Source organism: Lepus europaeus, chromosome 11 (genome assembly GCF_033115175.1).
Source record: "Lepus europaeus isolate LE1 chromosome 11, mLepTim1.pri, whole genome shotgun sequence".
Classification (NCBI taxonomy): Eukaryota; Metazoa; Chordata; class Mammalia; order Lagomorpha; family Leporidae; genus Lepus; species Lepus europaeus.
In genome coordinates, this window is record NC_084837.1 from 85,785,084 (window position 1) to 85,811,806 (window position 26,723).

Here is a 26,723-nt window from a genome sequence, read left to right on the forward strand (position 1 = left end):
TTACCACCCTCTCACAGGCGCAGCCCCTGGGACACAAGGCTTGCAGGCTTCAAGGAGAAACAGGTCCGGCCTCAGGGACTTGTGCCATCACCTGGGACGGCAAGTCTATACCTGCCCTGAGCATCAGTCTTCTCATTTGTAAAATGGGTATATGACTCCCTGCTAGACCACTGTGAAGACTGGACATATCCGTGACGCTGGCTTAGAGTCAGGACTAATAAATGGCTCGTGGGAAGGCCAAGCAAGAGTGAAATGGCCTGGGGCGTGTAGCCAGGGCTATGACTGTCCTAAGCAATTAGCCAACTCTTGCTCCCAGAGCAGTGGTTCTCACTGCTGCCCGAACACAGGAGTCACCCTGGGAATTTTAAATCTACTGGCGGGTGGCGCTCGCTCCCGGAGAGGCGGAAATCTGAACGTCCCCGGGGTGACCCTGGAGGGCAGCAGCCCTCTTGCTGTCTCCATTTCACAGAGGGTGAAACCACGCCATTGCTGCTACCGGCACTCCCCGTGCCCTGAGCTGTTCCACTTCCCTGCAGCTCTCTGATCCGACCACGGAGAGGGAAGAGGGGTGGGGGGATCACAGGCAAGGGGTTGCCTCTGCATGGGCATGGCTTTGGCTTGAGAGTCAGCAGTCCGACTGCTGTCGTATGTGTCTGCAGAGCAACACAGACGATCCCCCTGGGCTCTGGGAGGGTTGTCGGAGTGGACATTTGCAGGCACCCCCTGCACACTGCACCACAGTGAATGCATAGATGCAGGATCCATCAGAGGGCACCAGCGGACTCGGGGGCAGGCGGTGACTGTGACCAGCCCTCGTCCGCACACCAGGAAGGCCTTGCAGCCAGAAGTGGAGGCCCGCAGTGCAGAAGCCATGGAGCAAGGCAACACCAGTAAGGGGTGGGATATGAGGGCCTTCTGGGTTAGGACAGAGCCACCCAGAGCACCGCCCAGGGAGGGAGCAGAGGAGAGCTATCTGACCTCAAAGGAGGGCGCTGCCCACACTCACCCAAACATCAGGCCAATACTGGAACACTGACGCTCATACGCAAAGCCTGCATGCTGCAGTGTACGGCAACAGTCAGCACCTGATCCAGGGTCTAACACAGCAACAGGCCGGCCATCAGCAGGCCCCACCCCTGGCCTGCACCTGCCATCAAAGCATTGCAAGTTTGGAGCAGGAACTGGCCCCTCAGTTCTTGTTTCTGCCACCTGAGGTCTTACCTAGACGGGAAAGCTCTAAGGAACCTGCCACCACAGGGAACAGAACTGAAGGCCTTCCCCCGCTCTCCAATTCCTATCTCGGGGCTGGTATCAGGAGACACAGGTTCTCAGAGCCCAGCCACTGCCCGGCCCTCACCCTGGGCAGCCTGGGCAAGCCCCCAGCATGATAAAAGCTGCCTGGCCCAACTCCTGGAACTGCTTAGAGAATCACAAATGACTGAGGGCTTTGCCACCCAGCAGCAGGGATGCAGGAGGTGATGGTGCTGGGACCCGGGAGTCTGCGGCCAGTTTGCAGAAGTCCCACAGGGTGGCCTAGCGAGGGACAGTTAAGTCCACAACACACCAACCCCGCCCGGCACACTGTCCCACAGCTATGCCAGGAACAAGCCGCAGCTCCTCAGTCACTCAGCTCTGGGGGAAGTGCCATGGCACCGGCAGGTGGGCCTCTCCAGGCACCCCGCGAGGGCTCTCCTGTTGTCTGCTGGACGTCACGTGGAAAGAGCCCACCTACAGCAGCTCCCAGAACTCAGAAACTGCCCCAACCCCAGGCCACTCCTGAGCACCACAGAGGAGCCTGGCCCAAGTCTGCCCAAACTCTTCACTGCCAAGGGTGCTGAGACCCTGGGCGTGGCCCAAATGTCAGCCCATATTGTGGGCTCTGCAACCTTCACCTCCTGTTTTCTCTCCATAAGCTAACTTTGTACGCATCCTGTCTCTTTTTAAAAGATTTATTTATTTATTTATTTAACAGGCAGAGTTAGAGAGAGACAGATCTTCCATCCACCGGTTCACTTCCCAAATATCCACAAGAGGCAGGACTGGGGCAGGCTGAAGCCAGGAGCCAGGAACACCATATGGGTCTCCCACGTGGGTGGCAGGGGCCCGAGCACTTGGGCCATCCTCCACTGCCTTCCCAGGTGCATTAGCAGGGAGCTGGATTGGAAGTGGAGCAGCCAGGACTCGAACCAGTGCTCCAATATGAGATGCCGGCCTCGCAAGTGGTGGCTTAACCTGCTGAGCCACATCGCGAACCCCTCATTCCCTTTTACTATTTGCAAGCATCTTTCTTGGTGCTGTTTTACAGATAAGAAAACCGAGGCTTAGAGAAGTGAAGTGACTTGGACGTTGGGAGCAGGAGCAGGGCCAGGACACAAACCCAGAGGCAAACACCTTGTTCTGCTGGCCCAACTAGCGAGGGGCAGGAGAGGGGAGCAGTGTCTCAGCACTGGGGTCCCTGGCACATGGTGACTAGAAGAAGCACACTGCTTTTTACACATGTTTACTAATGGTTTTAAGTTCTCAAAAGATAACGCTCTCATGGCCTGGACCAAGGCAGGCCACCCTCACTGCACCCCCGGCCCCACTCCCTGTAGTGAGGCCTGGCCGATCTCAACCTGCTCTGCTCTGTCAATGACCACGGGCCAGTCGCTGGAGGCTGGGAAGGTCCCCCACTAGTCTTGGTCTCTGCTCCAACCCAGGTATGCCGAGGCAGAGCTGCACAGAGCACAGGGGCCCAACCCGGGAATCGATGTCACGCGAGCTGAGAGGGCTCAAACAGGAAGTGTTCCCGGCAGAGGGATGTGGCCGTCGGGTTCCCCATCCTGCTTCCCCTAGCAGCCACTGCAGTTCCTCTCCCGCCCTGGAGAACAATGAGCCACAACTCCTCTGGAATTACCCTGTCAGCGTCGGGGCCGGGGCTAGCGAGCAGAGATGCTTCCAGATCTCCAGGCAAAGTCACTGCAGGTGCAACCCCACAGGTGGAGAAATGGGCCCTCCAGCCAACGTGGCCCAAAGGCAGAAGAGATCAGCCTGACCCCAGAGGGCCCCCACCCAGACCCCAGGGCCACAGACTGTCTGGGATGGTGTCTCTGAGCTCCCCACTCCTCTGCCTGGTCTCCTCTGTCTTCCCAACTACCCAAGCTGCAGCCAGGCCACTCCTAATGCCCATGAATGTGAACCTTTCCTCAGGGCCGGCGCCGCGGCTCAATAGGCTAATCCTCCGCCTTGCGGCGCTGCCACCCCAGGTTCTAGTCCCGGTCGGAGCACCGGATTCTGTCCCGGTTGCCCCTCTTCCAGGCCAGCTCTCTGCTGTGGCCCAGGAGTGCAGTGGAAGATGGGCCTTGCACCCCATGGGAGACCAGGAGAAGCACCTGGCTCCTGCCTTCGGATCAGCGCAGTGCGCCGGCCGCAGCGCGCCAGCCACGGCGGCCATTGGAGGGTGCCAACGGCAAAGGAAGACCTTTCTCTCTGTCTCTCTCTCACACTGTCTACTCTGTCAAAAAAAAAAATAAAGAGAGAGAGAGAGAGAACCTTTCCTCACTGTTTAGCAACCAACCTGTTTCTGAGCTCTTATGACCATGCACAGAAGGCTGGTGTCACCCAGGTTCAGAATTGAGAGTCAAGTTCGATCCAGCTCTGCAGTCTTTAGCAAATCATAGAAGGCTGAGCCTCCACTTCCTGTGTGTAACAGACACAAGACTGCCTCAACCGCCAGGCGGATGAGAAGGAAATGAGACAAGAGTGTGAGAGTACCGCGCCAACCACGCTGTCACCGGGAAGGCACGTTTTTCTTTCTTTCTGCCCACTGGGTCACCCCATTAATCCTTCATCCCCATCTTCCAATGACAGCACAAGTCTTGAACCTCACTCAGCTCCACCCTCAGATCCCAGCTTAAAAGTAGACAGTGCTAGGGCCGGCGCAGTGGCGCAGCAGGTCAAGCCACTGTCTGCAGTGCCGACATCCCATATGAGTTCCAGTTGGAATCCTGGCTGCCCCGCTTCAGATCTAGCTCCATGCTAATGCACCTGGGAAGCCAGTGGAAAATGGCCCAAGTACTTGGGCCCCTGCACCCACATGGGAGACACTAAAGAAGCTCCTGGCTCCAGGCTTTGGATTGGCCCAGCTCCAGCCATTGCAGCCATTTGGGGAGTGAACCAATAGATGGAAGATTCTCTCTCTCTTCTCTCTCTCTCTCTGGCTCTTCTCAATTAAATATATAAATCTTAAAAAAAAAAAAAAAAAAAGCTCAATAGGCTAATCCTCCACCTGCAGCACCGGCACACCGGGTTCTAGTCCCGGTCGGGGCGCCGGATTCTGTCCCGGTTGCTCCTCTTCCAGGCCAGCTCTCTGCTATGGCCCGGGAGTGCAGTAGAGGATGGCCCAGGTCCTTGGGCCCTGCACCCGCATGGGAGACCAGGAGAAGCACCTGGCTCCTGGCTTCGGATCAGCGTGATGCATCAGCCGCGGCAGCCATTGGAGGGTGAACCAACAGCAAAGGAAGACCTTTTTCTCTGTCTCTCTCTCTCTCACTGTCCACTCTGCCTTTAAAAAAAAAAACAAAAAACAAAAAACAAAAAAAAAAAAAAAAAAAACAGGGCCTCCAGGGACAGTCAGGATCTAAGAAGTCAAAAAAAAAAAAAAAGTTCAAAACAGTCACACTGGGTCACCCAAGGTCACAGCAAGGAAGGGAACAGATATCCAGGAAGACAAAATCAAGTGAAAAAAAACATAGTGCTGTCAGAAGGGAGCAGGAAGCAGGTCAGCATTCCAGGCCAGAGAGGTGATGGTAAGGCACAAACATTTACCAAAACCAGGTGGACCGCACGTCAGGAACTAGGCAGGCAAGACAAGGGGTGAGAAGCAGGAAGCACAGCAGAGCCAGCAGCAGGTGCAGGGTCTGGAGCAACAGAGGCGTCCACCAGAACCTGCAAACAGAAGAGAGTCCCGGCCATTCGGAAGGACTTTTCTCCCAGCCAGGGAGCCAAGCCCATCGTCAAACGGACTGGCCACCTAGCCAGTTCCCTCCAGCCATTCTCTCGACAATGGCTTTGAAATTGGAGGTACGGATCCTCCTCTCCAATAAACCTCGTGCAGAAATTTCATGTGTAAAAACAGATACAAGGGGCTGGCGCCGTGGCTCACTTGGTTAATCCTCTGCCTGTGGCGCCAGCATCCTATATGGGCACCGAGTTCTGGTCCCGGTTGCTCCTCTTCTAGTCCAGCTTTCTGCTGTGGCCAGAGAAGGCAGTGGAGGATGGCCCAAGTGCTTGGGCCCTGCACCCGTGTGGGAGACCAGGAGAAGCACCTGGCTCCTGGCTTCGGATCAGCTCAACACACCGGCAGTAGCGGCCATTTGGGTGGTGAACCAACGGAAGGAAGACCTTTCTCACTGTCTCTCTCTCTCTCTCTCACTGTCTAACTCTGTCTGTCAAAATAAAATAAAATAAATAAAAAAGCAGATACAAGGCAGCGTTTCTTTTTCAGGAGAGGCACCGCACCCACCACACTCGTCTCCCTTGATGACTGAAGGAGCGTCATGGAACCCCAAAAGTTCCAGGGGACACCGTGCCTGTGTACTGGGGAAACTAGCTTGTGGATGACCCGAAAGACATGGGAAGCCATAAATTAAAACAAGGAGAACAGACCACACGGATGCTTCTCAAAATGAGTGTCTGGTCCTTGGAGAAGTTACTCTAAGTCAAACTCAGTAGGGTAAGCATCAGGAGCCAGAAGTCGCCCGAGGGCTTCAGCCTGACCTATCAATGACCCTGGTTCTCAGAACCACAGGTGGCTGCCCTGGCTGCCCCGTGGCCACTGCTTGCACAGGTTTGCTCATTTCATTCCCTGGCCTGCAGCCTAACTTCCTTCCTCCGGCTTGTATTGCTGCTGTTGTCCAAAAAATCCGTAAGACACAGGAAAGGAAGGAATTGTTGAGCAGAGCCAAGTCGGGCTGAGGGCTGATTCCTCTTCTGGAATCTGCTCTAAGTAAAAGCACAGTGGAGGGTGTTGTCAAATGAAGGTAAGCTCCACAGTCCGAGACATGAGATAAATTAGGCTCAGCGTCAGCTGCCCTTGGCAATGCAGAGAAAGGCTTCCAGGGACAACACGGCCGGGTGTTCTCTGATCTCTCCCTCGGTCTACGGTCTTCACTCTAGACACTGCCCTGCAGGTTACTGGGGCAGTGCTGGGCTCACTTGCCCATCTGCTCACTCACCCACCCACCCACCCACCCATCCATCCAGCTGTCCATCCATCTCTTCACTAGTTTATACTGCCATCCCTCACTTATTTTTAAATTTTTTATTTATTTTCATTTTATTTGAAAGGCAAGAGAGACAAAGAGACAGACAGAGAGAGATCTTCCATCCACTGGTTCACTTGCCAAATACCCACAATAGCCAGAGCTGGGCCAGGCAGAAGCCAAGAGCCCAAAATTCAATTTGGGCCTCCCACACTGGGAGCAAGGGCCCAAATACTTGAACCATCACCTGCTGCCTCCCGGGATGCACATTAGCAGGAAACTGGGACTCAAACCAGGCACTCCAGTGGAATATGAGCATCCCAAGCGGCAACCTAACCACTGTGCTAAACGCCTGCCCCTCCCTCCATTTGCCAATCACTGTCCTAAGTGCTCCAAAGAAGAGAAACCCCACAACATGAAGGACTTACAAGCTATTGCAGAGAGCAGAGAAACACAAAGAAAAGGAAATACAGTACGGACGTGAAAGAAATATCTGCGAGAACAGAAGAGGCAGGAGACGCTATACAAACTCTCCTGTGGTGTCCCCAAGTCCCCGTCTCTCTACCCCACTTCCTCCCTGTTAAATAGCCACTTCCTTGCAGAGAAATACCAGGAATCTGAACTTCCCATTGCCTCTCTTCCTTGTGGGAATGACAGGAAGGAGAAGAAGCAGTCAAGTGGCCAGGCGTGCCCAGCTGGGTCAGGCACCGTTCCCACCACTCGAGCTCCTGACTTTCGATGTCCATTCGATTCATGAAAGAACTTTAGCAGCATGAACTTCTTGGTCAGTGCTTGAAACAGCAGCCAGAACCACAACCTGAGCAAAGCCCAAGAGACTGTGGGTGAAAGGTAAAACCTCTAATAGGCACTCATGCTTTAGAGAAGAAAAGGGAGAAGATGGTTGAGGTGCCCCCTTGACTGTGGGACACACAGTCATCCTTATCAAGTGGTGAACTAAACAGTGCATCTTCCAGAACACCTGCCTCCCAACTCCCCTCCAGGGCCACAAGATCCCCATCCCCAGCCTGCGAACCCTCTGCCTCTCCTGGACACATCCCTTGTGATCTTCCCCCAAAATTCATATAAGGTGATCAAGCATCGCCCAGGGTTGACTTCTCTCCAAGGTGACACGTTCCCATTTACAGAGCACCTTTGGCCAAGAAGGGGCGTCAACAGTGGCAGGTTTAGGCACACACTGAGCAGGTAGAGAAATGACACGGAGACGGAAGGCCTTCCTACTTTCCTAAAATTCACACGGAACACGTGGCTCTGCAGAGGCCTCTGTGCATGGGTGTGGATATGGGTACGGACGCATGTCCAAATTGTTACCAATGATTCCTTGTCCATCTTTTTTAAAAAAAGATTTACTTATTTATATGAAAGTCAGAGTTACAGAGAAGCAGAGGGAAAGAGAGAGAGAAGGTCTCTCATCCAATGGTTCACTCCCCAGGTGGCCGGGACGGCCTGAGCTGCGCTAATCTGAAGCCAGGAGCCAGAAGCTTCCTCCAGGTCCCCCATGCAGGTGCAGGGGCCCAAGCATCTGGGCCATCTTCTACTGCTTTCCCAGGCCACAGCGGAGAGCTGGATTGGAAGTGGAGCAGCCGGGACTAGAACCGGAGCCCATATGGGATGCCAGCACTGCAGGCAACAGCCCTACCCACTATGGCCCCTCTCTGCCCATTTTCTTCTGCACACCTGGACTTTAATGCCCAAGTACCCTTGCTATAATTTCATTTACAGCCTCAACTCCTAGCCACTTCTGGTAGATTCTGTTTCTTGATTTCTGTGAATCTTTTATCCCAAATTGGCTTCCGGATCACCACTTGACAGTTCACAAAATTGCCCCTCCCAAACACTCAGACCCATGTTGTGGGCAGAGCAGAGGTTAGGAGTCCTGGCTCCACCACTAACTTCCAAATCTCTTTCTCTCCTGAGGCCTGTGGTCTTCTGAAATACGTATTTGGTCTTCATCCTCATTTCCTGTCATGTAACTCCTAAGACACTTGGAACCTCCCTGGCCATATGGGTCTTTTCCTATGCTAATGAGCTGAATGGTAGCTGCCAGAAGGGGAACGGATCACAGGGGAGACCAAGGCAGGGTTAGAGCGTTGAGACCTTCCCACACCTCAACCTCCAGGAAGGAGAGAGACTGAGGTTAAATCAATCACCAATGGCCAATGATTTAATCACTCTGGTCTATGTAATGAAGCCTCCATAAAAACCCAAAGGGGGAACCGGCTGTGGTGTAGCAGGTAAAGCCACCACCTGTAGTACCCACATCCTATATGGGTACCAGTTCGAGTCCTGGCTGCTTCACTTCCAATCCAGCTCTCTGCTATGGCCTAGGAAGGCAGTCGAAGGTGGTCCAAGTCCTTGGGCCTCTGAACCCATGTGGGAGACCCAGAAAAAGCTCCTGGCTCCTGGCTTCAGATTGGCATAGCTCCAGCCATTGTGGCCATCTGGGGAGTGAACCAGCAGATGGAAGACCCCCCCACCCCTCTCTCTCTCTCTCCCTCTTGTTCTCTCTGTGTAATTCTTTCAAATAAAATGAATATTAAAAAAAAAAAAAAAAAAACAACCAAAGGGACTGGGTCTGGAGACAGCTGACCACGCGGGGATTCCTGACAGGAGGTTTTACTCTGCACCCTCCCTGGCGGGAAGCTCTACACCCCTTCTCCATTCTCATTATGTTTGTCTCCTTATCAGCCTTCTTTCTGAGATCCTCCATACTGGACATGTGCTTCCATGAGTCCGGTGAGCTGCTCTAGAAAATTAGTCAGACCCAAGGAAGGTGATCTTGGGGATGCTGATTTACAGCCAGAATTTACAGGTCAGAAGCACTGGTGACAACCCGCTATTTGCGACTGGCACTGAAGGTGGGACTGAGCGCTCAATCTGTGGGATGTGATTCTACCTCCAGTAGACGATGTCAGAACAAACTTGGAGGACACTGCTGGTGGGGAGAAATCGCCACACAGGCTGGTGACAGGGGGTCTCGGACGTGTTCTGTGTTGATTGTTGAGTGAGAGAACCGGGAACAGCACCTTGGTTTGGTTTTTCCTATACTCTTGCACACTTGGCCATAGGAGCACATTGAGCCTGAGAGCAGAGTTCGCTTCCTTATCTTTCTTATCCTGCTAGGATTGCCTGACACACGGCAGCATGTCACATGCATGCATCCGTGTGAGACACAGTCCAGAGACACACAGCATGATTTTTCAGTGTCCCACTGTACTGCACAGGGCCCGGTCCCCTGGAAATCATCACAGCCTACTGATTTATCAGTCAAGAGCTGCCAACTGCATTTCCAAAGACAGAGGGGGACCAGGGCTTCAGGCAAGGATGGAGCTCTCAGGCACTCAGCGAGACACCCCCATACCATCTTCATGGCCAGCAAAATGCTGGACACTCAAAACGCCACAAATGTACTTTGAGGGCAAATGACCTGGGAATTCATCTTAGCCTCAAATACCAAGCATCCCGGAGGGACCTGCAGGGGAAGAGCTGTCATCTTCATCACTCTCTCAGGGCCCAGCTCTGCCCTGGGCACCAAACAGGTGTTCAGCCAGCGTTTGTAGAAATGATAATATAAACTGCAGAGGCAGGAAGGGTAGGACGGCCTTGTCACCTGCCATGGTCCTCAAGACAAAAGGAACACAGCAATGGCAGGCTCACTTAAAAAGGAAAACCCTTACTTGACTGGTTTTTATTATTAAAGAAACACGCCCCCTATTTAAAAAGGAAAACAGAAAAACACAAAGTGGAAGCTAAAAACTTGTTTTCAATCCCATCTTCTGAGATAACCACATCACCTCTGATGTCTGCTCTCAGAGTTTTCCTGGTGCAAACCACAGTCATTTCTATTCATTTTTTTTTTAATTTAAGTTAACTTCCTTGAGAGGCAGAGAGAGAAAGAGAGAGAGAGAGAGAGAGAGAGAGAGAGAGAGAGAGAGAGAGAGATCCCAAACTGATTCATTCCCTAAATGCCTGCAAGGGCCCCCAGCTAGGGCCAAAGCCAGGAGCCCTGACCGATTGCAATGCAATCTTCCACGTGGATGGCAGGAGCTCAGCTGCTTGAGCCATCACTGCTGCCTCCCAGGGTCTACAATAGCAGGGAGCCGGAATCAAAGCCAAGCATTCCAACGTGCGGTGTAAGCATCATAATTGGTGTCTTAACCTCTAGGCCAGATGTCCATCCCTGTTCATTTATTTTTAATATAAGGGAGAGGAACGCTGTAGATATGAGTTTGGAGCCTGCTTTTCTTTTTTAACTCTTCACTTAATAATAAAGCATGAACATTTTCCCACATAATTAAAAATTCTCTTAATATCCAGCTTTTAATGGCTGTATAATGGCCCATCGTACAGATAAACCTCGGTTTTTAAAGAAAATTCTTAATGTTAGACATGTATTTGCAATTTAGAAACAAATGTATTTGAGAGTGAGCTCCTGTCCACTGGTTCACTTGTTGGACAGGAACCCAATGACCTGAGCCATCAGCGCTGCCTCCCAGGGTCTGCCTTAGCAGGAAGCTGGAGTCAGGAGCCAGAGCCAGGTCCTCCAACAGGGGACACAGGCGTCCTAGATGTGACTTGACCACAAGGTCAAACAATTTTTAATATCATTAACTCATTAATATCAATTATAATCTTTAATATCATTAATAACACTGCTATAAATAACTTATGCATAACTTATGCATACACTCCCTGATTGTCTTTCTTAAGATAAATACCAAGAAAAAGCATCCTTCATCAATGATATGGACAGTTTTAAGGCTTTTTGATGCTAACTGATCATCCTCCAGAAAGACTGATTAACCCTATTAATAACTACAAACAGCCTCAGCCCACTCCTATGCCCCAGCCAGGCTTCCCCTCCTCTCCCCAAACACGGCCTTGGTGCTTTTTCCAGCATCACTACTGTGGTACTTGAAAGGTGGTATTTCTGTGTTGTCTTAACTGGAATGACATCCACTTGGAGCTGATTACCAGTAAGAGTGCAGTCTTTTCCCATGTGTATTGGTCATCAGAACTCCCCGCTCATGTATGCTTTGCTGGTTTTTCTGTTGGGGTGTTGGCCTCTTCTTATTGTACATAAAAGCTATGACACATTTATGACGTTAACCCTTTGTCACGTGTCTTACAAATATATTTTCCCCAACCAACTTCATCACAGCTCAGTCATGATGGGCCCATTGTCTAACCAGGAGCTTCTGGCCGTTGTCAGCTCCTGATGGTGGGAACCAGGTTTGCTGTCACCTCCCTCTCCTGGCACTTCAGTCACCCAACTGCTGCGCCTTGGGGTGTTCACAAGCAGCAAGTCTGTGCCTCCGTGGGACTTCTGACAGTGTGGGACAGCTAGGCACTCCGTGCAGGTGACACCTTGAGCCTGCTGCACAGGACTGGAGGGTCCACCAGTATCCCTCAGCCCTCACCCCTGTCCTGTCTTCAAAGTCGCTGTGCTCCCACTCCTGGCCAACGTCTATCAAGGACTGGACAGGACGGCGTCCAGGGGTGAGCATGTCTGGGCCCCCAGGGCACCCACATCTATGGGGCAACCAGCACAACAAATTCCCCCTTCATCCATGAGGTTGTGTGGCGCCCTTCCTAACAGGGCTCCCAGGATGCTCTTCTTCCCGAAATGACGCCCACAAAGACATTTGCTTGCCCTGGGAGGCTCATCCCCTTCCTGGCTGCAGCCCACGAACCTGCCACAATCTCCCCCAGCTCCCCCTTGCTGTCTTGGTGGTCGGTGACAACAGCGGCGGCCTTGATCGTGGGTGCATTTCCTTCCTTCTTCTGGTAGCCCTCAGCCTCGGGGGTGCAGCAGAGCAGTCTGGGGAGCCTGCTAAAAATGCACCTGTCCAGGCCTTAGCACAGGTCTGCCAAATCATAATTTTGCAGAGGGTCTGTGGCTGGCGTTTGACCTTCCCTCTGTAGATTCTAATGGTCTAAGTGCCTCTCCCTGTGATCCTCGGCATTCACAAAAAGGAAGAATTACAGGTGGCTCCACCCTGCAGGGCTCACTGGCCCGGGACACAGCGAGCCGCAGAGCACGCCTTCCAAGATGGCCCCGACCACTGCACAGTCACCACGGATCCCAATGGCCAAAACAATCACAAAGAAAGTGTTTCCCACAGGAATGGCGCAGTGCCACCCCCTCCTCCTGCCTGCAGGCTTGCAGGTGGCCCATTCCCTCACCCCCGCCCTCAAAGGGATTTAACGCAGATCCACACCCAGCCTGCCCGTGCCCATGAGCCTGGAGAGCAGGGAGGGGCAGAAGGAGCAAGTGCAAGCCCTCTTGGAAACACATCTCTCTCCACCTCCTCCTCCCACCCAGCACCGGCCCCCAGCAGAAGCCAGAGTCCCGGTGGGGCCAGCGGCTCAGAGCATGGCTGTGCCATCTCCTCTGTCAACACTACTCCCAATTAGTAGCTACCAGGCGCCTTGGGGGCTGCCACTCCTGCCTGTTCCTCTGACTCTGCCCAAAGTCGTTAAGGATTTGGCACTGCCCGACAGCTTTCGTTCAAGGCTCATTGTCAGGACGCAGGAAAGGAATGCGTCATCTCCAACACAAGGCTGAGGTCTAGAATGGCCCCTTCCCTCCATAATGCCCACCCATTGAGCATGGCCCACGAGCTGCCTCCAGGGGCCCCACACTGGACTTGCACAGGAGAACAGCACGTCCAGAGCACAGGGGCTCAGATCTGGAGAGGACCCCAGGATCACGCAGGCCCCAGCCGGCTAGGAGCTGGCTGTGGGAGCCCTGAGGCGGGGACCACAGCCACCACACTGGTTGTGGTTAGGATTCAGTGCACTGAGCTGTTTGCGAGTGCCCGAAACAGCGAAGACACCAGGCAAACGCCGTCGCTCATGGTTTTATTTTTAGCTTTCTGAGCATCAGTTTCCTCGCCTGTAAAATGAAAATAATCCATGTATCTCACAGGACAGATGAGAAAATGCAATCCGAGAAACATGAGAACCCAGAGCCTGGTACGTCCTTGGTGACCACAGAAGGGTTCCGACCGAGGAAGGATGAGCCCACTAGACGATGAGTGTCATGATTCAAAGCAGACACTGGCACCCACGTCCTCGCAATATCCCAGGAAAAGAATTCCAACAGCCCACTGAGCAGTCCCTGGCTCGCCCACGGCCCGGGCGAGCCAGACGGGTGCATTCCTGCCTTATCTTGAGAGCTGGCAGGTCCTGGCCTCCCTCCAGAGCACAGAGGGGAAGCCAGGTGGTGTCTCAACACGTCAGGGCCCAGGACAGCCAAGGGACAGACTGTCTCCCTTGGGCCACCTGCCCCCACCCAGTTTCCTCCAGGTCAGGGTCTACTGCCCCAGGCTGGGCCTGGCTCGCAAGACTCCCACATGCACAGAGACGTGTCCTTGCTTTCTGTCTGGGTCCCCAAGACTCTGCTGGGTGGGCTCACCACTCGAGGAGACCCCGGGGCGTTGGCAGGAAGCTCATCCAGGAGCAGCTGAGACTGTCGTGACCATAACCATGGTGCCCTGTGCAGGATGGTTCGGCATCCTCCCCATCGTGGGGCACTGCCCTGGACTGCTCTCTCCAGCGCTCGCCTGGATCCCACCGGGGGCCAGAAATGCCCGCAGGGCAGGAGTGAATTCACTGTCATGCTTCCTGCATCCCGAAGTGCCCAATGAGCCTTGGGAACACAAAGATAAACAAGAGGCTGTGCCCCACGCGTGCAGCAGCCACCAACTGCAGGAAGAAGGCAGCTACCCTGTCCCATCCTCATTCCTCTTATCTGGCTGAGCCAAAGACTCTGAGTATCCGTTCTTGAACAGCGGAGCCAATTTTCAAAACTTCTTTCCACTCCTTAGGACATCCAACCTCATGCCAGGCACCTACTGTGCCTTGACATGGACTACACCCAGCTTGGGGCACAGCACATGCGCTATTCAGGAAACCTGCACATTCACTCTTCCCACAGATGCCAGAGGCTGGGAAGAAGCAAATTAACTTGGTCAAAACCTCCCTCATCTCTGGTGCAGGAGTTATCTGGCCAGCTCATGGGTGTGGGTGTGGGTGTGGATGTGGGTTGGGACCACCCACATGGTAGGTGCTAGACCTGTGGGGACTGGGAGGACACTTCTGGCCCCACTGCCGACAGCTGCTCCTGGAACAGCAGGGTCAAACCACAGAGGAGGGGAAGGACCGGCTCTTCTCCCATGCCACGGCTGAGGAAACACTCAGAGCCGCCTGCACCAGATTGTAGAAGAGGTCACAGGCAAACGCCTGAGACCCCAGGTCTCTCTGCTCCCAGTCCTGCATCTTTCTCCCACAGCAAGGATTTCCCATCTTGCTTCAGTGTCAGAGGTCTATTTCTTTTCATTAGTTATTTAAATTAAAAAAGAGAGCTATTTGAAAGGCAGAGTGAAGGACAGAGAGAAAAAAAGAGAGATCTCCCATCAGCTGATTCATCCCCACCCTAAATGGTTGCAACAGCCAAGGCTGGGCTGGGTCAGGCTGAAGCCAGGAGCCAGGAGGGATGGCAGAGGCCCAAGCACTTAGGGCATCATTCGCTGCCTGCCCAAGCACATTAGCAGGAAGCTGGATCAGAAGCAGGGCGGCCAAGACTTGAGCCAGCGTTCCGATATGGGATGCTTGTGTCACAAGCAGTGGCATACCTCGCTGCACTACAGCACTGATCCCTTTAATTTGCATGTTTAGCAGAGTAATACGCATGAGCTCCACTAGGGCAAAATGGCATTGCACAGAAGGCTTTACAATGGAAGCAAGATCCTCCGGCAACATCCTTCCTCCTCCAAGCCCGACTCCCCAGAGACAACCACTTTTACCCCTTCTTGCATTTAAAAATGCTTTCTTCAAATACAGGCGATATCAAAAAGTTCACAGGAAAAAAATGTAATTAAAAGAGAAGTTTTGATTTTGGTGCAAAAAAGTAAAACAAATTCCATGCATATGGGGGGGGGGGGAGAATCAAAGCAATGTATATTTTAGGAAAAAATTACACATGGATTTCAAAAAGTTTTACACCAAAATAAACTTTTAATTTCATTTTCCTAGTTTGAAGTCCCCTTATAAATCTTTTTTTTTTTTTTTTGTCAGGCAGAGTGGACAGTGAGAGAGAGAGAGAAAGGTCTTCCTTTGCCATTGGTTCACCCTCCAATGGCCACCGTGGCCGGCGCATCACGCTGATCAGAAGCCAGGAGCCAGGAGCTTCTCCTGGTCTCCCATGGGGTGCAGGGCCCAAGGACTTGGGCCATCCTCCACTGCATTCCCTGGCCACAGCAGAGAGCTGGCCTGGAAGAGGGGCAACTGGGACAGAATCCGGTGCCCCAACTGGGACTAGAACCCAGGGTGCCGGCGCCGCAAGGCGGAGGATTAGCCTATTGAGCCGCGGCGCCGGCCATCCTTATAAATCTTACATAGTGGTTTAATGCACAAGATAGATCACAGCAAAGATAAAATTTGAAAAGGGCACAGCACAAAGCACTTGCTTGTAACCACACACACACACACATACACACACACCAGCCCCTAAGTCTGCACAGCGAACTTAGTGTGAAAATCACACCACCACAGCAAACTTCTGACATCCTCGCCTCCTGCTGGGTGCCCACTGTGGAGGCAGAGAGACCCCTTCTCGTTGAACAGACACCGGCACCTGGCACATCTGGATTTGTCCCTATGGCTCCCCCGCCAGCAGGTCCCTTAGGTGTCAGTACCCACAGCAAGAGAGACCTGTTCAGAGCCTCGGGTTTCCCTACAGCTCAGGCTCAGGCCGGGAGGAGAAGCAGGGAGGGATCGGTGGGCAGCGCGATGCTTGTGTGCCCAGTGGGTCTGTAGCCATGTGGCCCCCAGTGTGGATGAATCGAATCAGGCTGCTCTCCCACCCACAGGCAGAATTCAACTACACTCAGGCCAAGTGGGAATGATTTGACGTCAGGGCAGCATGAGGGCACCAAGAGCCTGGCCAGCTGGGAAAGGGTGAACACAGAAGGTGTGGCAGGAATGCAGGAAAAAGGGGAACAGGGCACCTTCTGATTGCTTGCTCCTCGCTCCTTTCCTGTTCCAAAACACTTCAGCCATCACTCCTCACCACCTCCACTGCCCGGCCCCCCTGACCCCACACACGATCCGGTCTGCACCGCCTTCCGCCGCGCTGCCCCGTGAGATGCCGGCGGCAGGAAGTGGCTCACTCTGCTATCTCTAGATCACTGTCCAGCCGAGGGGAAAGGCAGCTGCCCCCACACATTACATATATGACGGGGCCACCTCCTTCCTTCCTCCTCCTCCTCCTCCTCCTCTTCTTCCTCCTACCCTCCCAGAGCACATTTCTGCCTTCCAAACCCCAGACAAGCACACAGCCCAGGAAGACAGCGGCCTCTTCCTCCCAGTGCTGCCGGCGGGGGGGCGGCGGGGCTGAGCAGCCTCCCAGACCTCTCTGCAACTCTTCCCCCTGTGGCTCCAACAGGTCAGCAGCAGGGGCGCCTGCCTGGGGACCCCTGGGCTGTGCTTCCTTTCCGCTCCTCCCCACTGGACACTGCACCCCTGACAGCCCTGCTCCTCAAAGTGTGGTCTGTGGCCCAGCAGCACTGACTTCCCCTGAGAGCTCATTAGATAAGCAGCACCTGTCGCCTGCCGCCCGGTAGCTCACGTCCCCATTCAAGTTTGAGCAGCACTGTTTTAGAAAACATTGCAGCCCACTGCTGAACGGAGTCCTGGGTTCGACCCCACCGTTCTGGGTTTTCTTGCTGAAAACCAGTTTTCCTTCCTCGCTAAAGGCAGTCTCACCAGTAAACACAAACTGATAAGCACATGTTCAATGACCCCTCCTGGGAATAACAGTCAATAGCCCTAGGTGGTTTCACAGAGGGGTCCTCATTGCTCACCCACAGGAGCCTGGGTGCGTGCCCTGGGGGCCAGGTGTTCCCCAGCCCCCTACAGAGGAGCAGCTAAGCCTTGGAGAGCCTGCGGCACAATCAGGCCCCATCACATTTGGTAGGCAGCTCACTGCTCAATGTGGATTAGCCCTGGTGTTTGCAGGGCTGGGGAGTGTCCGGCCCAGGGGCCATCCAAGGTACATGAAGTCACGTGGTCTGGCCCTGCCAAGGCAACCACAGGTGGAACCCGAAATTCAATACAGCTAGAGCAGGCTCATTTTTAACTTATATGGCCCACGAATGGTCCTTGGCAGAAAAACGGTTCCCACCCTTTGTTTAGAGGAAAGGATGAGGTAGTTTGAAATATCTTACGAACACAATTCATCAGAAATCGAGAGGCAAATGCCCAGAGCAGACATGGCTGGATTGAGCCGACACTGAGCGCTCAGGAAAGCCACCCAGGCCTCCCATGTAGGAGGCAGGAACCCAAGTACTTGAGCCATCACCTCTGCCTCCCAGGGTCTCCATTAGCACGAAACTGGTGTCAGGAGTTGGAGCTGGGAATCGAACCTGGGGTCTCTGATACTGAACATGAGCATGTTAACTGCTACGACAAATGCTTGCCCCTCAAATTCTTTCTTGGAGCAGGTTAAGCTGCCGCCTGCAGTGCCAGCATCACATATGGACATCAGTTCAAGTTCCGGCTACTTCACTTCCAATCCAGCTCCCTGCTAATGTGCCTGGGAACGCAGCAGAAAAATGGCCCAAGTGCTTCTGCCCCTGCACCCCCGGGGGAGACCCGGATGAAGCTCCTGACTACTGGCTACGGATCGGCTCAACTCCGGCAGTTGCAGACGTTTGAGAAGTGAACCAGAGGATGGAAGACTTCCAATAAACAAAACTTTAAAACGAAATTTTTTTGTTGTTTTGGTCTTCTTGTTGGAAACAGGAAATCAGCTTTCCAAGCTCTGCTCATAAATAATATCCTGCAAACGTACTTTGAGAACACACTGTTTGAAGGTTTGTTTGTCCCCACGTCTTCCACTGTATTGGTCATAGTAATTTGTGCATAATGGTCAAAAACTATATTTAATTAATTAATGGGCAGATGAATGACTGACTGGAACATTTATCAGAACTCCACCCATGGTGCTGGGAGCTCCCATCAAGAGCCACATAACGTCGTCTCTCTCTCTCTCCCTGTGACACTAGCAGCTCTATGTCTACATGGGTGAATTTAGCAGAAGGATATTTGTCACCATCACTATCGTGATTTGCCTCATGGGATACCTCTGCCTGCCTGGCGCAGCTTTGTTTAGACAAGAAGACCCTTCTGAGGAGTTTCAGCTCCTCGGTGGGATCCAGACTTTCAAAGATGTTACCGCCCCATTTGCAAGGGGTGGAGGTGTGGGGTCTCTGCTAGGCTGCAATGGAACCTGCTGGCTGGTTTGGCGGCTCCTCCCGCTCCGCTGTCATCACAGCCATCCCACGGTAGGCCCCTTGGTTTGGCAGTGGGCTTCCTCCCTGGTTCCGGGGCACGCATGCAGAGGCCTTTAGCACGTGCACAGCTGCCTCTGAGTCAGCCTAGGACACAACCCAGGAATGTCAGAGCTCTGAGAGCCACTCCCTCCCCTTTAGGCAGCCACAGGTTGTTCTCTGACATCATACTCTTGGCTTCAGTGCCAAAATCAGGAACGGCTTCTCTTTCTTCCCTTTGAAACACTAATGCCTTCGACTACCGTAGCTCCTTTGAGATGAGGATTCTCATGAATTTTCAAGTCATTCTCTTCCTTAATCTGAGTAAGGAATGTGAGAGAGCCCCCACTTCCCAGACAAGGGCTCAGCTGGGCCACCTGGTGCCCTGCTCCGGCTTCAGGCCTGTGCTTGAGGTGTAAGACAGACATGACCTCTGAGAAAACCCAATACTCATCCCTCAGGGTCTGCCCAGTGGTGTCTGGGGAGTCAGGGGTGCTCCTCTGGAGTGATGTCCACTTAGCTAAGAGAAACAAATCATCCCATCTGGATGTTCCTAGAGAGCAGCAGGAGGTTCAGACACTGCTTCACCTTCAGGGCCTGTGTGCGAGCAGGGGTTAGTAGATGCAGTCACCATAGACAGGAGAAACAAGAGCAGGAGTTGCTCTCTCCTTGATCTAAATCCTGGAGGCCAGTCCAGGAGTCCACAGGCAGAGCAGGGCAGACAGGCAGGTGCTAGAGAAGACGTGGAAGGGATGCCTGCATCAGCCCAGAAGGTGGAAGCACAGCCATGAGCCCTTCCAAGATGGGAATGGCTTCTACCAGTCCACCTGGCAAACACTAGAGACAGGTGGCCAAGCTGAGGGTGGAGGGGGAGAAAACTAGGAACTCTCCTCCCTACAAAGGGTGGGGAGTGAATACAAGGAGTAGACCCAGGAGTAGAACTAGGCCCAACCCTGGAAAACTCTGCAATGTGGACAAAACCAGCCCACCTGGCACAGCTCTCCCTGTGCCTACTCCTAGCACCCTATCATCCTGAGGGCCTCAGCGCCAACCACACGGTGTGGCCCTACCCATCCAGCTTCTCCAGGCCAGCCTGACCCCCCTCCCCAACCACAGCAACACCTGCTAGTGGCTGCATCCCTCCCAGAGCTCTGCCACAGGCAGTTTTTGTCAGTTTACCAAAAACGGTCCAGAGCCAAAGAGTCTGCACTGGCACCCAGGCCTCAGGCATCCAGACTGACCAGCCAGGTGCCAAAGAAGCCAAGATGACCTCTTCTCCAACCATGGCCTGGTCTATACAGTCCATGTCAGCCCATGGCAACTCCCCGCTGAGGACAGACCTCACCGCCTATATCACGGCTCTCAAGAGAAGTAACAAACTCCCCACCCAGTCCAAGCAGGACGGAACCAACTGTGGAGCTTTCTGAGAGCCCCCAGTACACGCTGACGCTTGGCAACCTTCATGTTGTAAAGGGAACTGCTCACCATCACCCTCACTGTACACCAAGGCCAGGGAAGGGAAGGGATGAGCCCCAGTGCCCCTCCTCCCAGGCAGTGGCAGACGCAGGACCACACCGGTCTCCTGGCTGGCAGCCCCGTTCCCTTTCCTCTCCACCCTGCCTCACGCTTCAGACAACTCAGACCTGGCACCTGCACAGGGAAGGCGGCTGCGAGGGGATGGGCCGAGCACAGATTACATCAACCTAGCAGGTAGCCAAGGAGGAAGTGGAGACTATTTCCCTCCCGCCCACAGGCAGCCTGAGTCCAGAAAGCCCTGACACACAGGGAGGCTGACTCCTCATTCAGGGTACCCTCCAGTCCCGGGGTAGGGGGAGGCCAAAGGACACGACCACACAGCCCTGTCTCATTTGCCCCCCAAATGAGCAGAAAGTAGAGGCTCCCCTCGGCCTGTCATCTGGCCCCCACTCAGTTTCCTGGGCCCTCCAGTCTCTACCAAGGCAATTTATCCCTGTCTCCCTCGTACCCAACATGTCCACCTCCTCCTAGCCAAGCCAGAGCCTGGCAGCCCCCTGTGTCTCCTGAAGCCCCTCTTCCCATTTCCCAGGCCAGGAAAAGTTAACACTTGGAAGGAAGTCAGAGATCCCCTCCTGGAATGGGTACTTACTCTTCACTGGGACAGCTCTACAATGCTTCTTTTTTTTTTTTTTTTTTTTTTTTTTTTTTTTTTTTTTATTTTTGACAGGCAGAGTGGACAGTGAGAGAGAGAGAGAGAGACAGAGAGAAAGGTCTTCCTTTTGCCGTTGGTTCACCCTCCAATGGCCGCCGCGGTAGCGCGCTGCGGCCGGCGCACCGCGCTGTTCCGATGGCAGGAGCCAGGTGCTTATCCTGGTCTCCCATGGGGTGCAGAGCCCAAACACTTGGGCTATCCTCCACTGCACTCCCTGGCCACAGCAGAGAGCTGGCCTGGAAGAGGGGCAACCGGGACAGGATCGGTGCCCCGACCGGGACTAGAACCCGGTGTGCCGGCGCCGCAAGGCGGAGGATTAGCCTGTTGAGCCACGGCGCCGGCCTTTTTTTTTTTTTTTTTTTTTTGACAGGCAGAGTGGACAGTGAGAGAGAGAGACAGAGAGAAAGGTCTTCCTTTTGCCGTTGGTTCACCCTCCAATGGCCGCTGCGGCCGGCACATCGCGCTGATCCGAAGCCAGGAGCCAGGTGCTTCTCCTGGTCTCCCATGGGGTGCAGGGCCCAAGCACTTGGGCCATCCTCCACTGCACTCCCAGGCCACAGCAGAAAGCTGGCCTGGAAGAGGGGCAACCAGGACAGAATCCGGCACCCCGACCGGGACTAGAACCTGGTGTGCCGGCGCCGCAGGGGAGGATTAGCCTGTTGAGCCATGGCGCCGGCTTACAATGCTTCTCTTAATAGTGGCCTGATTTCCACATTAAACACTGCAAAATGATCAAGAGTCCTTCCACTTTTTGGTTCATCAAACAGTAAGGGGCATACAACAGTGCTTGAAAGATGCCACTCAGCGCTGCATATCAGGAACCATATGCCCCAAATGTCCTTCAGCAAACGTGCTCTGTCCATAAGTGGAATATTATTTGTGAGTAAAAGGAATGAAGTACTGGTACATGCTGCACCATGGATCAGCCTTGGGAATACCACAGTAGGGGCTGGCATCGTGGCATGGCAGGTAAAGCTGCTGTCTGCAATGCTGGCTTCCCATATGGGCACCGGTTCATGTCCCAGCTGCTCCACTTTCAGCCTGGCTTCCTGTTAACAGCCTGTGGAAGGCAGCAAAAGATGGCCTAAGTGTTTGGGCCCCTGCCACTGACGTGAGAGACCCGGATGAAGCTCCTGGCTTTGGCCTGACCCAGCCCTAGCTGTTGTAGCCATCTGGGGAGTAAACCAGCAGATGGGAATTCTGTCATTCCCTATCTCTACCACTAACTCTGACTTTATAATAATATAAATCTCAAAAAAAAAAAAAATGGAGAGAGAGAGAGAATATTATGCTAAGGGAAATAAGCCACTTACAAAGGATTATATTAGATGATTACAATACATTTCAATTACACATATTTTGTGATTTCATTTGCATCTATAAAATGGCCAGAATAGGCAAATAGAGACAGAGGTAGATTAATGATTGCAAAGGAGTAGAGGTAGGAATGATTGCTAATGGGCTTAGAGTTTTTTGTGGTGTGGTGAACTATCCTAAATTGATTATGGTGATGGTCACACAACTTGGAATATACTGAAGTCATTGAATTATACAAGGACTATTCACAAAGTTGATGGAAAATGTATATTATGAAAAAACTATGCATAGATTTCAAAAATTTTGCATCAAAATAAACTTATTCTTATTTATTTTTATTTGAAAAGCAGAGCAAGAGAGAAAGAAAGAGTAAGAGAGACAATCTTCCATCTGCTGGTTCACCCCCCAAATTCCCACAACAGCTAGGGCTGGGCCAGGTCAAAAGCAGGAGCCAATAACTCCATCCAACTCTATGTAGGTAGCAGGGACCAAAGTACTTGACCCAAGATGTGCCTTGGCAGGAAGGTGGATCAGAAGCAGAGGTACAGCTGAATCCCAGGCACCCCAATATGGATGCAGGTGTCTCAGTGGCTTAACCTGCTGTACCACAATGCCTGCCCCCATAAATTTATCTTTTAATTTAATTTTTCTATGACTTGTTTGAAGTTCTCTTGTACACTGTACATGGCTGAATTGCATTGTATATGAGTTCTATCTTTTTTTTAATCTATAAAAATACTCACATGCTTTTATCAGGTGATATCAACTGTGCTTTAATATTGAAGTTCTTAGTGCACATTGTTGGAGCCTGGAGTGGGAGGCCACTGACTGGCCATGAATTCACAAGTGTTGGTAGTGTACTACATGAGAGGCAAGTTTTTCACTAACACCACAAGGGTCCCTGGCCTGATGAGTGGAGTTGGATAGTGATACTTGCTACAAGCATGATGTAAAAAAAAAAAAAAAAAATGAGGTTTTTATAAAGCACTTCTACAAATATTGACCTGAAGCCATATCTCGATACCTCACACGGTCAGTATTAACCTACGTATGTAGACCAGGAAGTTGATGCTCCGGGAGTTAAGGTCATAGAGCTCCTAGCCACAAATCTGAAACTTAAAATCAGATTATGTGATTACCAGTGCAGCATTCTTTGGGGATTCAGCCCATGGGGAGACTAGGAAAGGACAAACACAGTTCCACAGACTCCGGGATGCTGGAGAGAAGTTAATGTCCTCCATCAAGGAACTGGTGTACCAACGAGACGCTCTGGATGCAAACATCACAATGACAACCATGAACAACGGGAGACTCATGTCCACAAAACAGTGATAAGTGAGCTCGCACAAATGATACATATGGCTTGATTCCATTTTGGTTTATTTTAAATACACTCCTGTGTAGGCCGGCACCACGGCTCAATAGGCTAATCCTCCGCCTGCGGCGCCGGCACACCGGGTTCTAGTCCCGGTCGGGGCACCAGATTCTGTCCTGGTTGCCCCTCTTCCAGGCCAGCTCTCTGCTATGGCCCGGGAAGGCAGTGGAGGATGGCCCAAGTGCTTGGGCCCTGCACCCGCATGGGAGACCAGGAGAAGCACCTGGCTCCTGGCTTCTGATCAGTGCGGTGCGCTGGCCGCAGTGCGCGGGCCGCAGCGGCCATTGGAGGGTGAACCAACGGTAAAGGAAGACCTTTCTCTCTGTCTCTCTCTCTCACTGTCCACTCTGCCTGTCAAATAAATAAATAAACAAACTCCTGTGGCCAAAAAATAGTAGAGAACACAGATGTAAAACTGGGCAAGGGTGATGAGTAACTGAGTGACAGCTCTCCTTGCAAACTTTGAACAGCAGGGCGAGAGCGAGAGGGAGAGGAACACTTGAATGGACACCACCTAACCAGCGCAGCAGTGCACTGTCATCGTCCAATCAAGGGTGAACTCAAAGGGCGACCTCCCCACCACCAGGGGAGGATCGGGCAGGAGCTCCTTTCCGTTCTGCAAACATAAGACCTCGCCTTTGTCAGAGGCGGCCTGGGAAAGTCAGCCAGAATCTGTTCAGCGCCATCGATCATTCCTCCCAAATCTGTGTGTCCCAGACACGGGCCTCCCTCTCTGCTCCGCTCCCACGTGCACCTCCATCATGGCATTCAGCACACGTCCCTGACATCTCTCTCTACACTCTTCCTCACGCCATCAGGTCTTCAGGCAGAGCCTGTAATCACCCCCAGGTGCACACCCAGCCAGCCCCCTCCAATGCTGGACACACAGTAGGTCTGCAGTGCACGCTTTCAGTCTGGAATTGGGCTAGCCTCCTGTTATCACCTCCACCCTCTCGAGCTCAGTTTTCACAGAGCGAAGCTCTCAGGGCCACCTCCTGACCACTGGTGCTGTCCTCGGGCTCCACCCCACACGGCTCCCAGGAACTCTTCCGCAAACCCTGAGGTCATCACATTCTCCTCTGAGCAAGACTCCTTTCTCAGTCCCATGAATCCTGAGCCGCCTGGCCGGGACCCAGCAGCCTTTCATCACCTGGCCCCTTCTGCTCACCCAATTGTCCTCTGGCTTCCCAGCAGGCACAGCCCGACACACTCATTCCCACCCCCGGGCTCTGCCGGCCCTTTGTGCCAGTCCTGGGCGTCTCTCTGCTTACCCACAGCCTAGCTCAGCTCAGTGCAAGTTCCAACTCCTCCTGGAAGTCCTCTGTGTCCATGCTCCACACCACCCCCACTCCGCTCCTCACCTCCAATGCGTCAGCCCTGCAGTGAAGTACTTTTTTTTTGCATCCTTTGCTTTCTTGTGTTTCTCTCCCCCACCCCTAAACTAGACTTAATCTGCTTAAGGGCAGGGCCCCGTCTTGCACTTCATCCGCACGACCCACCACACCCACTGGAGGAGCCCAAGACCTGGCAGTGCTTGGCACTGGGAACCTGGAACAGTCATCATGAGTAAAGATAAAGGTGCTTCCCAGGTGGTGCAGAGGCTTGGTCTACGTAGCGTGGTTGGGGTCTGGGGAAGCGTGGTCATCCAAGGGGGTTAAAAATTTAAAACTAGGGGCAGGCCTTTGGCCTAGCCATTAAGATGCCAGTTCAAATGCCAATGTCCCACATCACAGTCCCCAGGTTCGAGTCCTGGCTCCAGCTCCCAACTCCCTGCTAATATGCGGAAAGGTAGGAGGCAGCAGGGATGACTAAAGTTCTTGGGTCCCTGGTCACCCACATGGGAGACCTGGATTGAGTGTCCAGCTCCTAGCTTTGGCTCCAGCCCAGCCCCACCCATTGTGGGAATTTGGGGAGTGAACCAGTGAATGGAAGGTTTCTTTCTCAGTCTAGCTGCCTCTCATATAAATTTTTTTTTTTAATATAAACCTGCATCTCAGAAATGTACACTGAATTCTCCTTGGCACTTGGTGGTACAAAGTATGGCTTCCTCTTCAACAGCATCAGGATCACCTGGTAACCTGTTAGAAATGCAAATTCTCAGGGCCTGTGCTGTGGTGCAACGGGTTAAAGCCCTGACCTCCAGTGCCAGCATTCCACATAGGCACCGGTTCAAGTCCCGGCTGCTCCACTTCCAATCCAGCTCTCTGCTAATGTGCCTGGGAAAGCAGCAGAGGATGGCCCAAGTCCTTGGGCCTCTGCAACCACGTAGGAGAAGAAGCTCCTGGCTCCTGACTTCAGATCAGCACAGCTCCAGCCATTGCAGCCATTTGGAGAGTGAACCAGTGGATGGAAGACCTCTCTCTCTCTCTCTACCTCTCTCTGTAACTCTGTCTTTCAAATAAATAATTTTTTAAATAAAGATTTATTATTAAAAAATGTAAATTCTCAAGCTCCCCACTCTAGAGCTACAGAATCAGAAATGTGGGGGCTAGTTCCAATGCAGACTAACATTTGATTATTGGTGTTATAAAACACAACAGAAAAATCCAGGTGTACCAGCAAGAGTTCTTCCACCCATAAAGACTCATGTCTTGTTTGCTACCACTCCTAACACTAGTGAGAACAGTTACCGACTATCTAGGACTCTGCCAGTTTTCTTAACCACAGCTCTCAGGAGCAAAGGGCTGGGACAGAACCTGGAAAGTGTTTTCTTAGCCCTTTCCACATGGTGATGGTCCCTGCTCGTCTCTCACCAACAAGTTCTCATCATTCCCTAAGCCCAGAAGACTCCACCAGGCAAAGTTTCGCCCGCCTGCCTTCACTATCACCTTGACTTTCACAATGTGTTCTCATCTCAAAGTTGTCTACCCACCCCTAGTTTTGAAAGCACTGGGTCAGGCTGCCAGCACCGCCACTCTGGTCCCAGCCACGCAGCCAAGCCCCACTTCTGCCCAAGCACCTGCGCCCGCTCTGCAGATGGCTGAGGGGGGTGGGCTTGGACACTGAGAGGCAGCCCAGCTTCCTGTGACCTCGTGTGTAGGTTGCTGACACTTGTCCTGACCTCAGCAGAGAAGGGCTCAAGAGACAGCCTGCAGTCCTGGTGGAGAATCCCCCCACGTGGAGAGACTCACTCCACGGCCTCTCAATGTTGGGGACGCAGCAAGAACACAGACCCAGAGCCGCTTGACAGAGGGCCCTGCTCACGGCAGGCACACATTCTAAACCCTCTGGGGCAGCACGTGGGCAGA

At 52.9% G+C, this 26,723-nt stretch overlaps 1 protein-coding gene and 1 non-coding gene across 3 annotated transcripts in view; one reads left to right on the forward strand and one right to left on the reverse strand.

Annotated features, from left to right (window-relative positions):
• DAPK2 (death associated protein kinase 2) overlaps positions 1-26,723 on the reverse strand; it is a 144,503-nt gene that overhangs the window by 52,741 nt on the left and 65,039 nt on the right. The gene's annotated exons all lie outside the window — the stretch shown is intronic.
• LOC133770669 (small nucleolar RNA SNORA62/SNORA6 family) lies at positions 22,891-23,044 on the forward strand. Its single transcript, XR_009867373.1, has one exon. It is a non-coding gene; the product is annotated as a small nucleolar RNA SNORA62/SNORA6 family (small nucleolar RNA).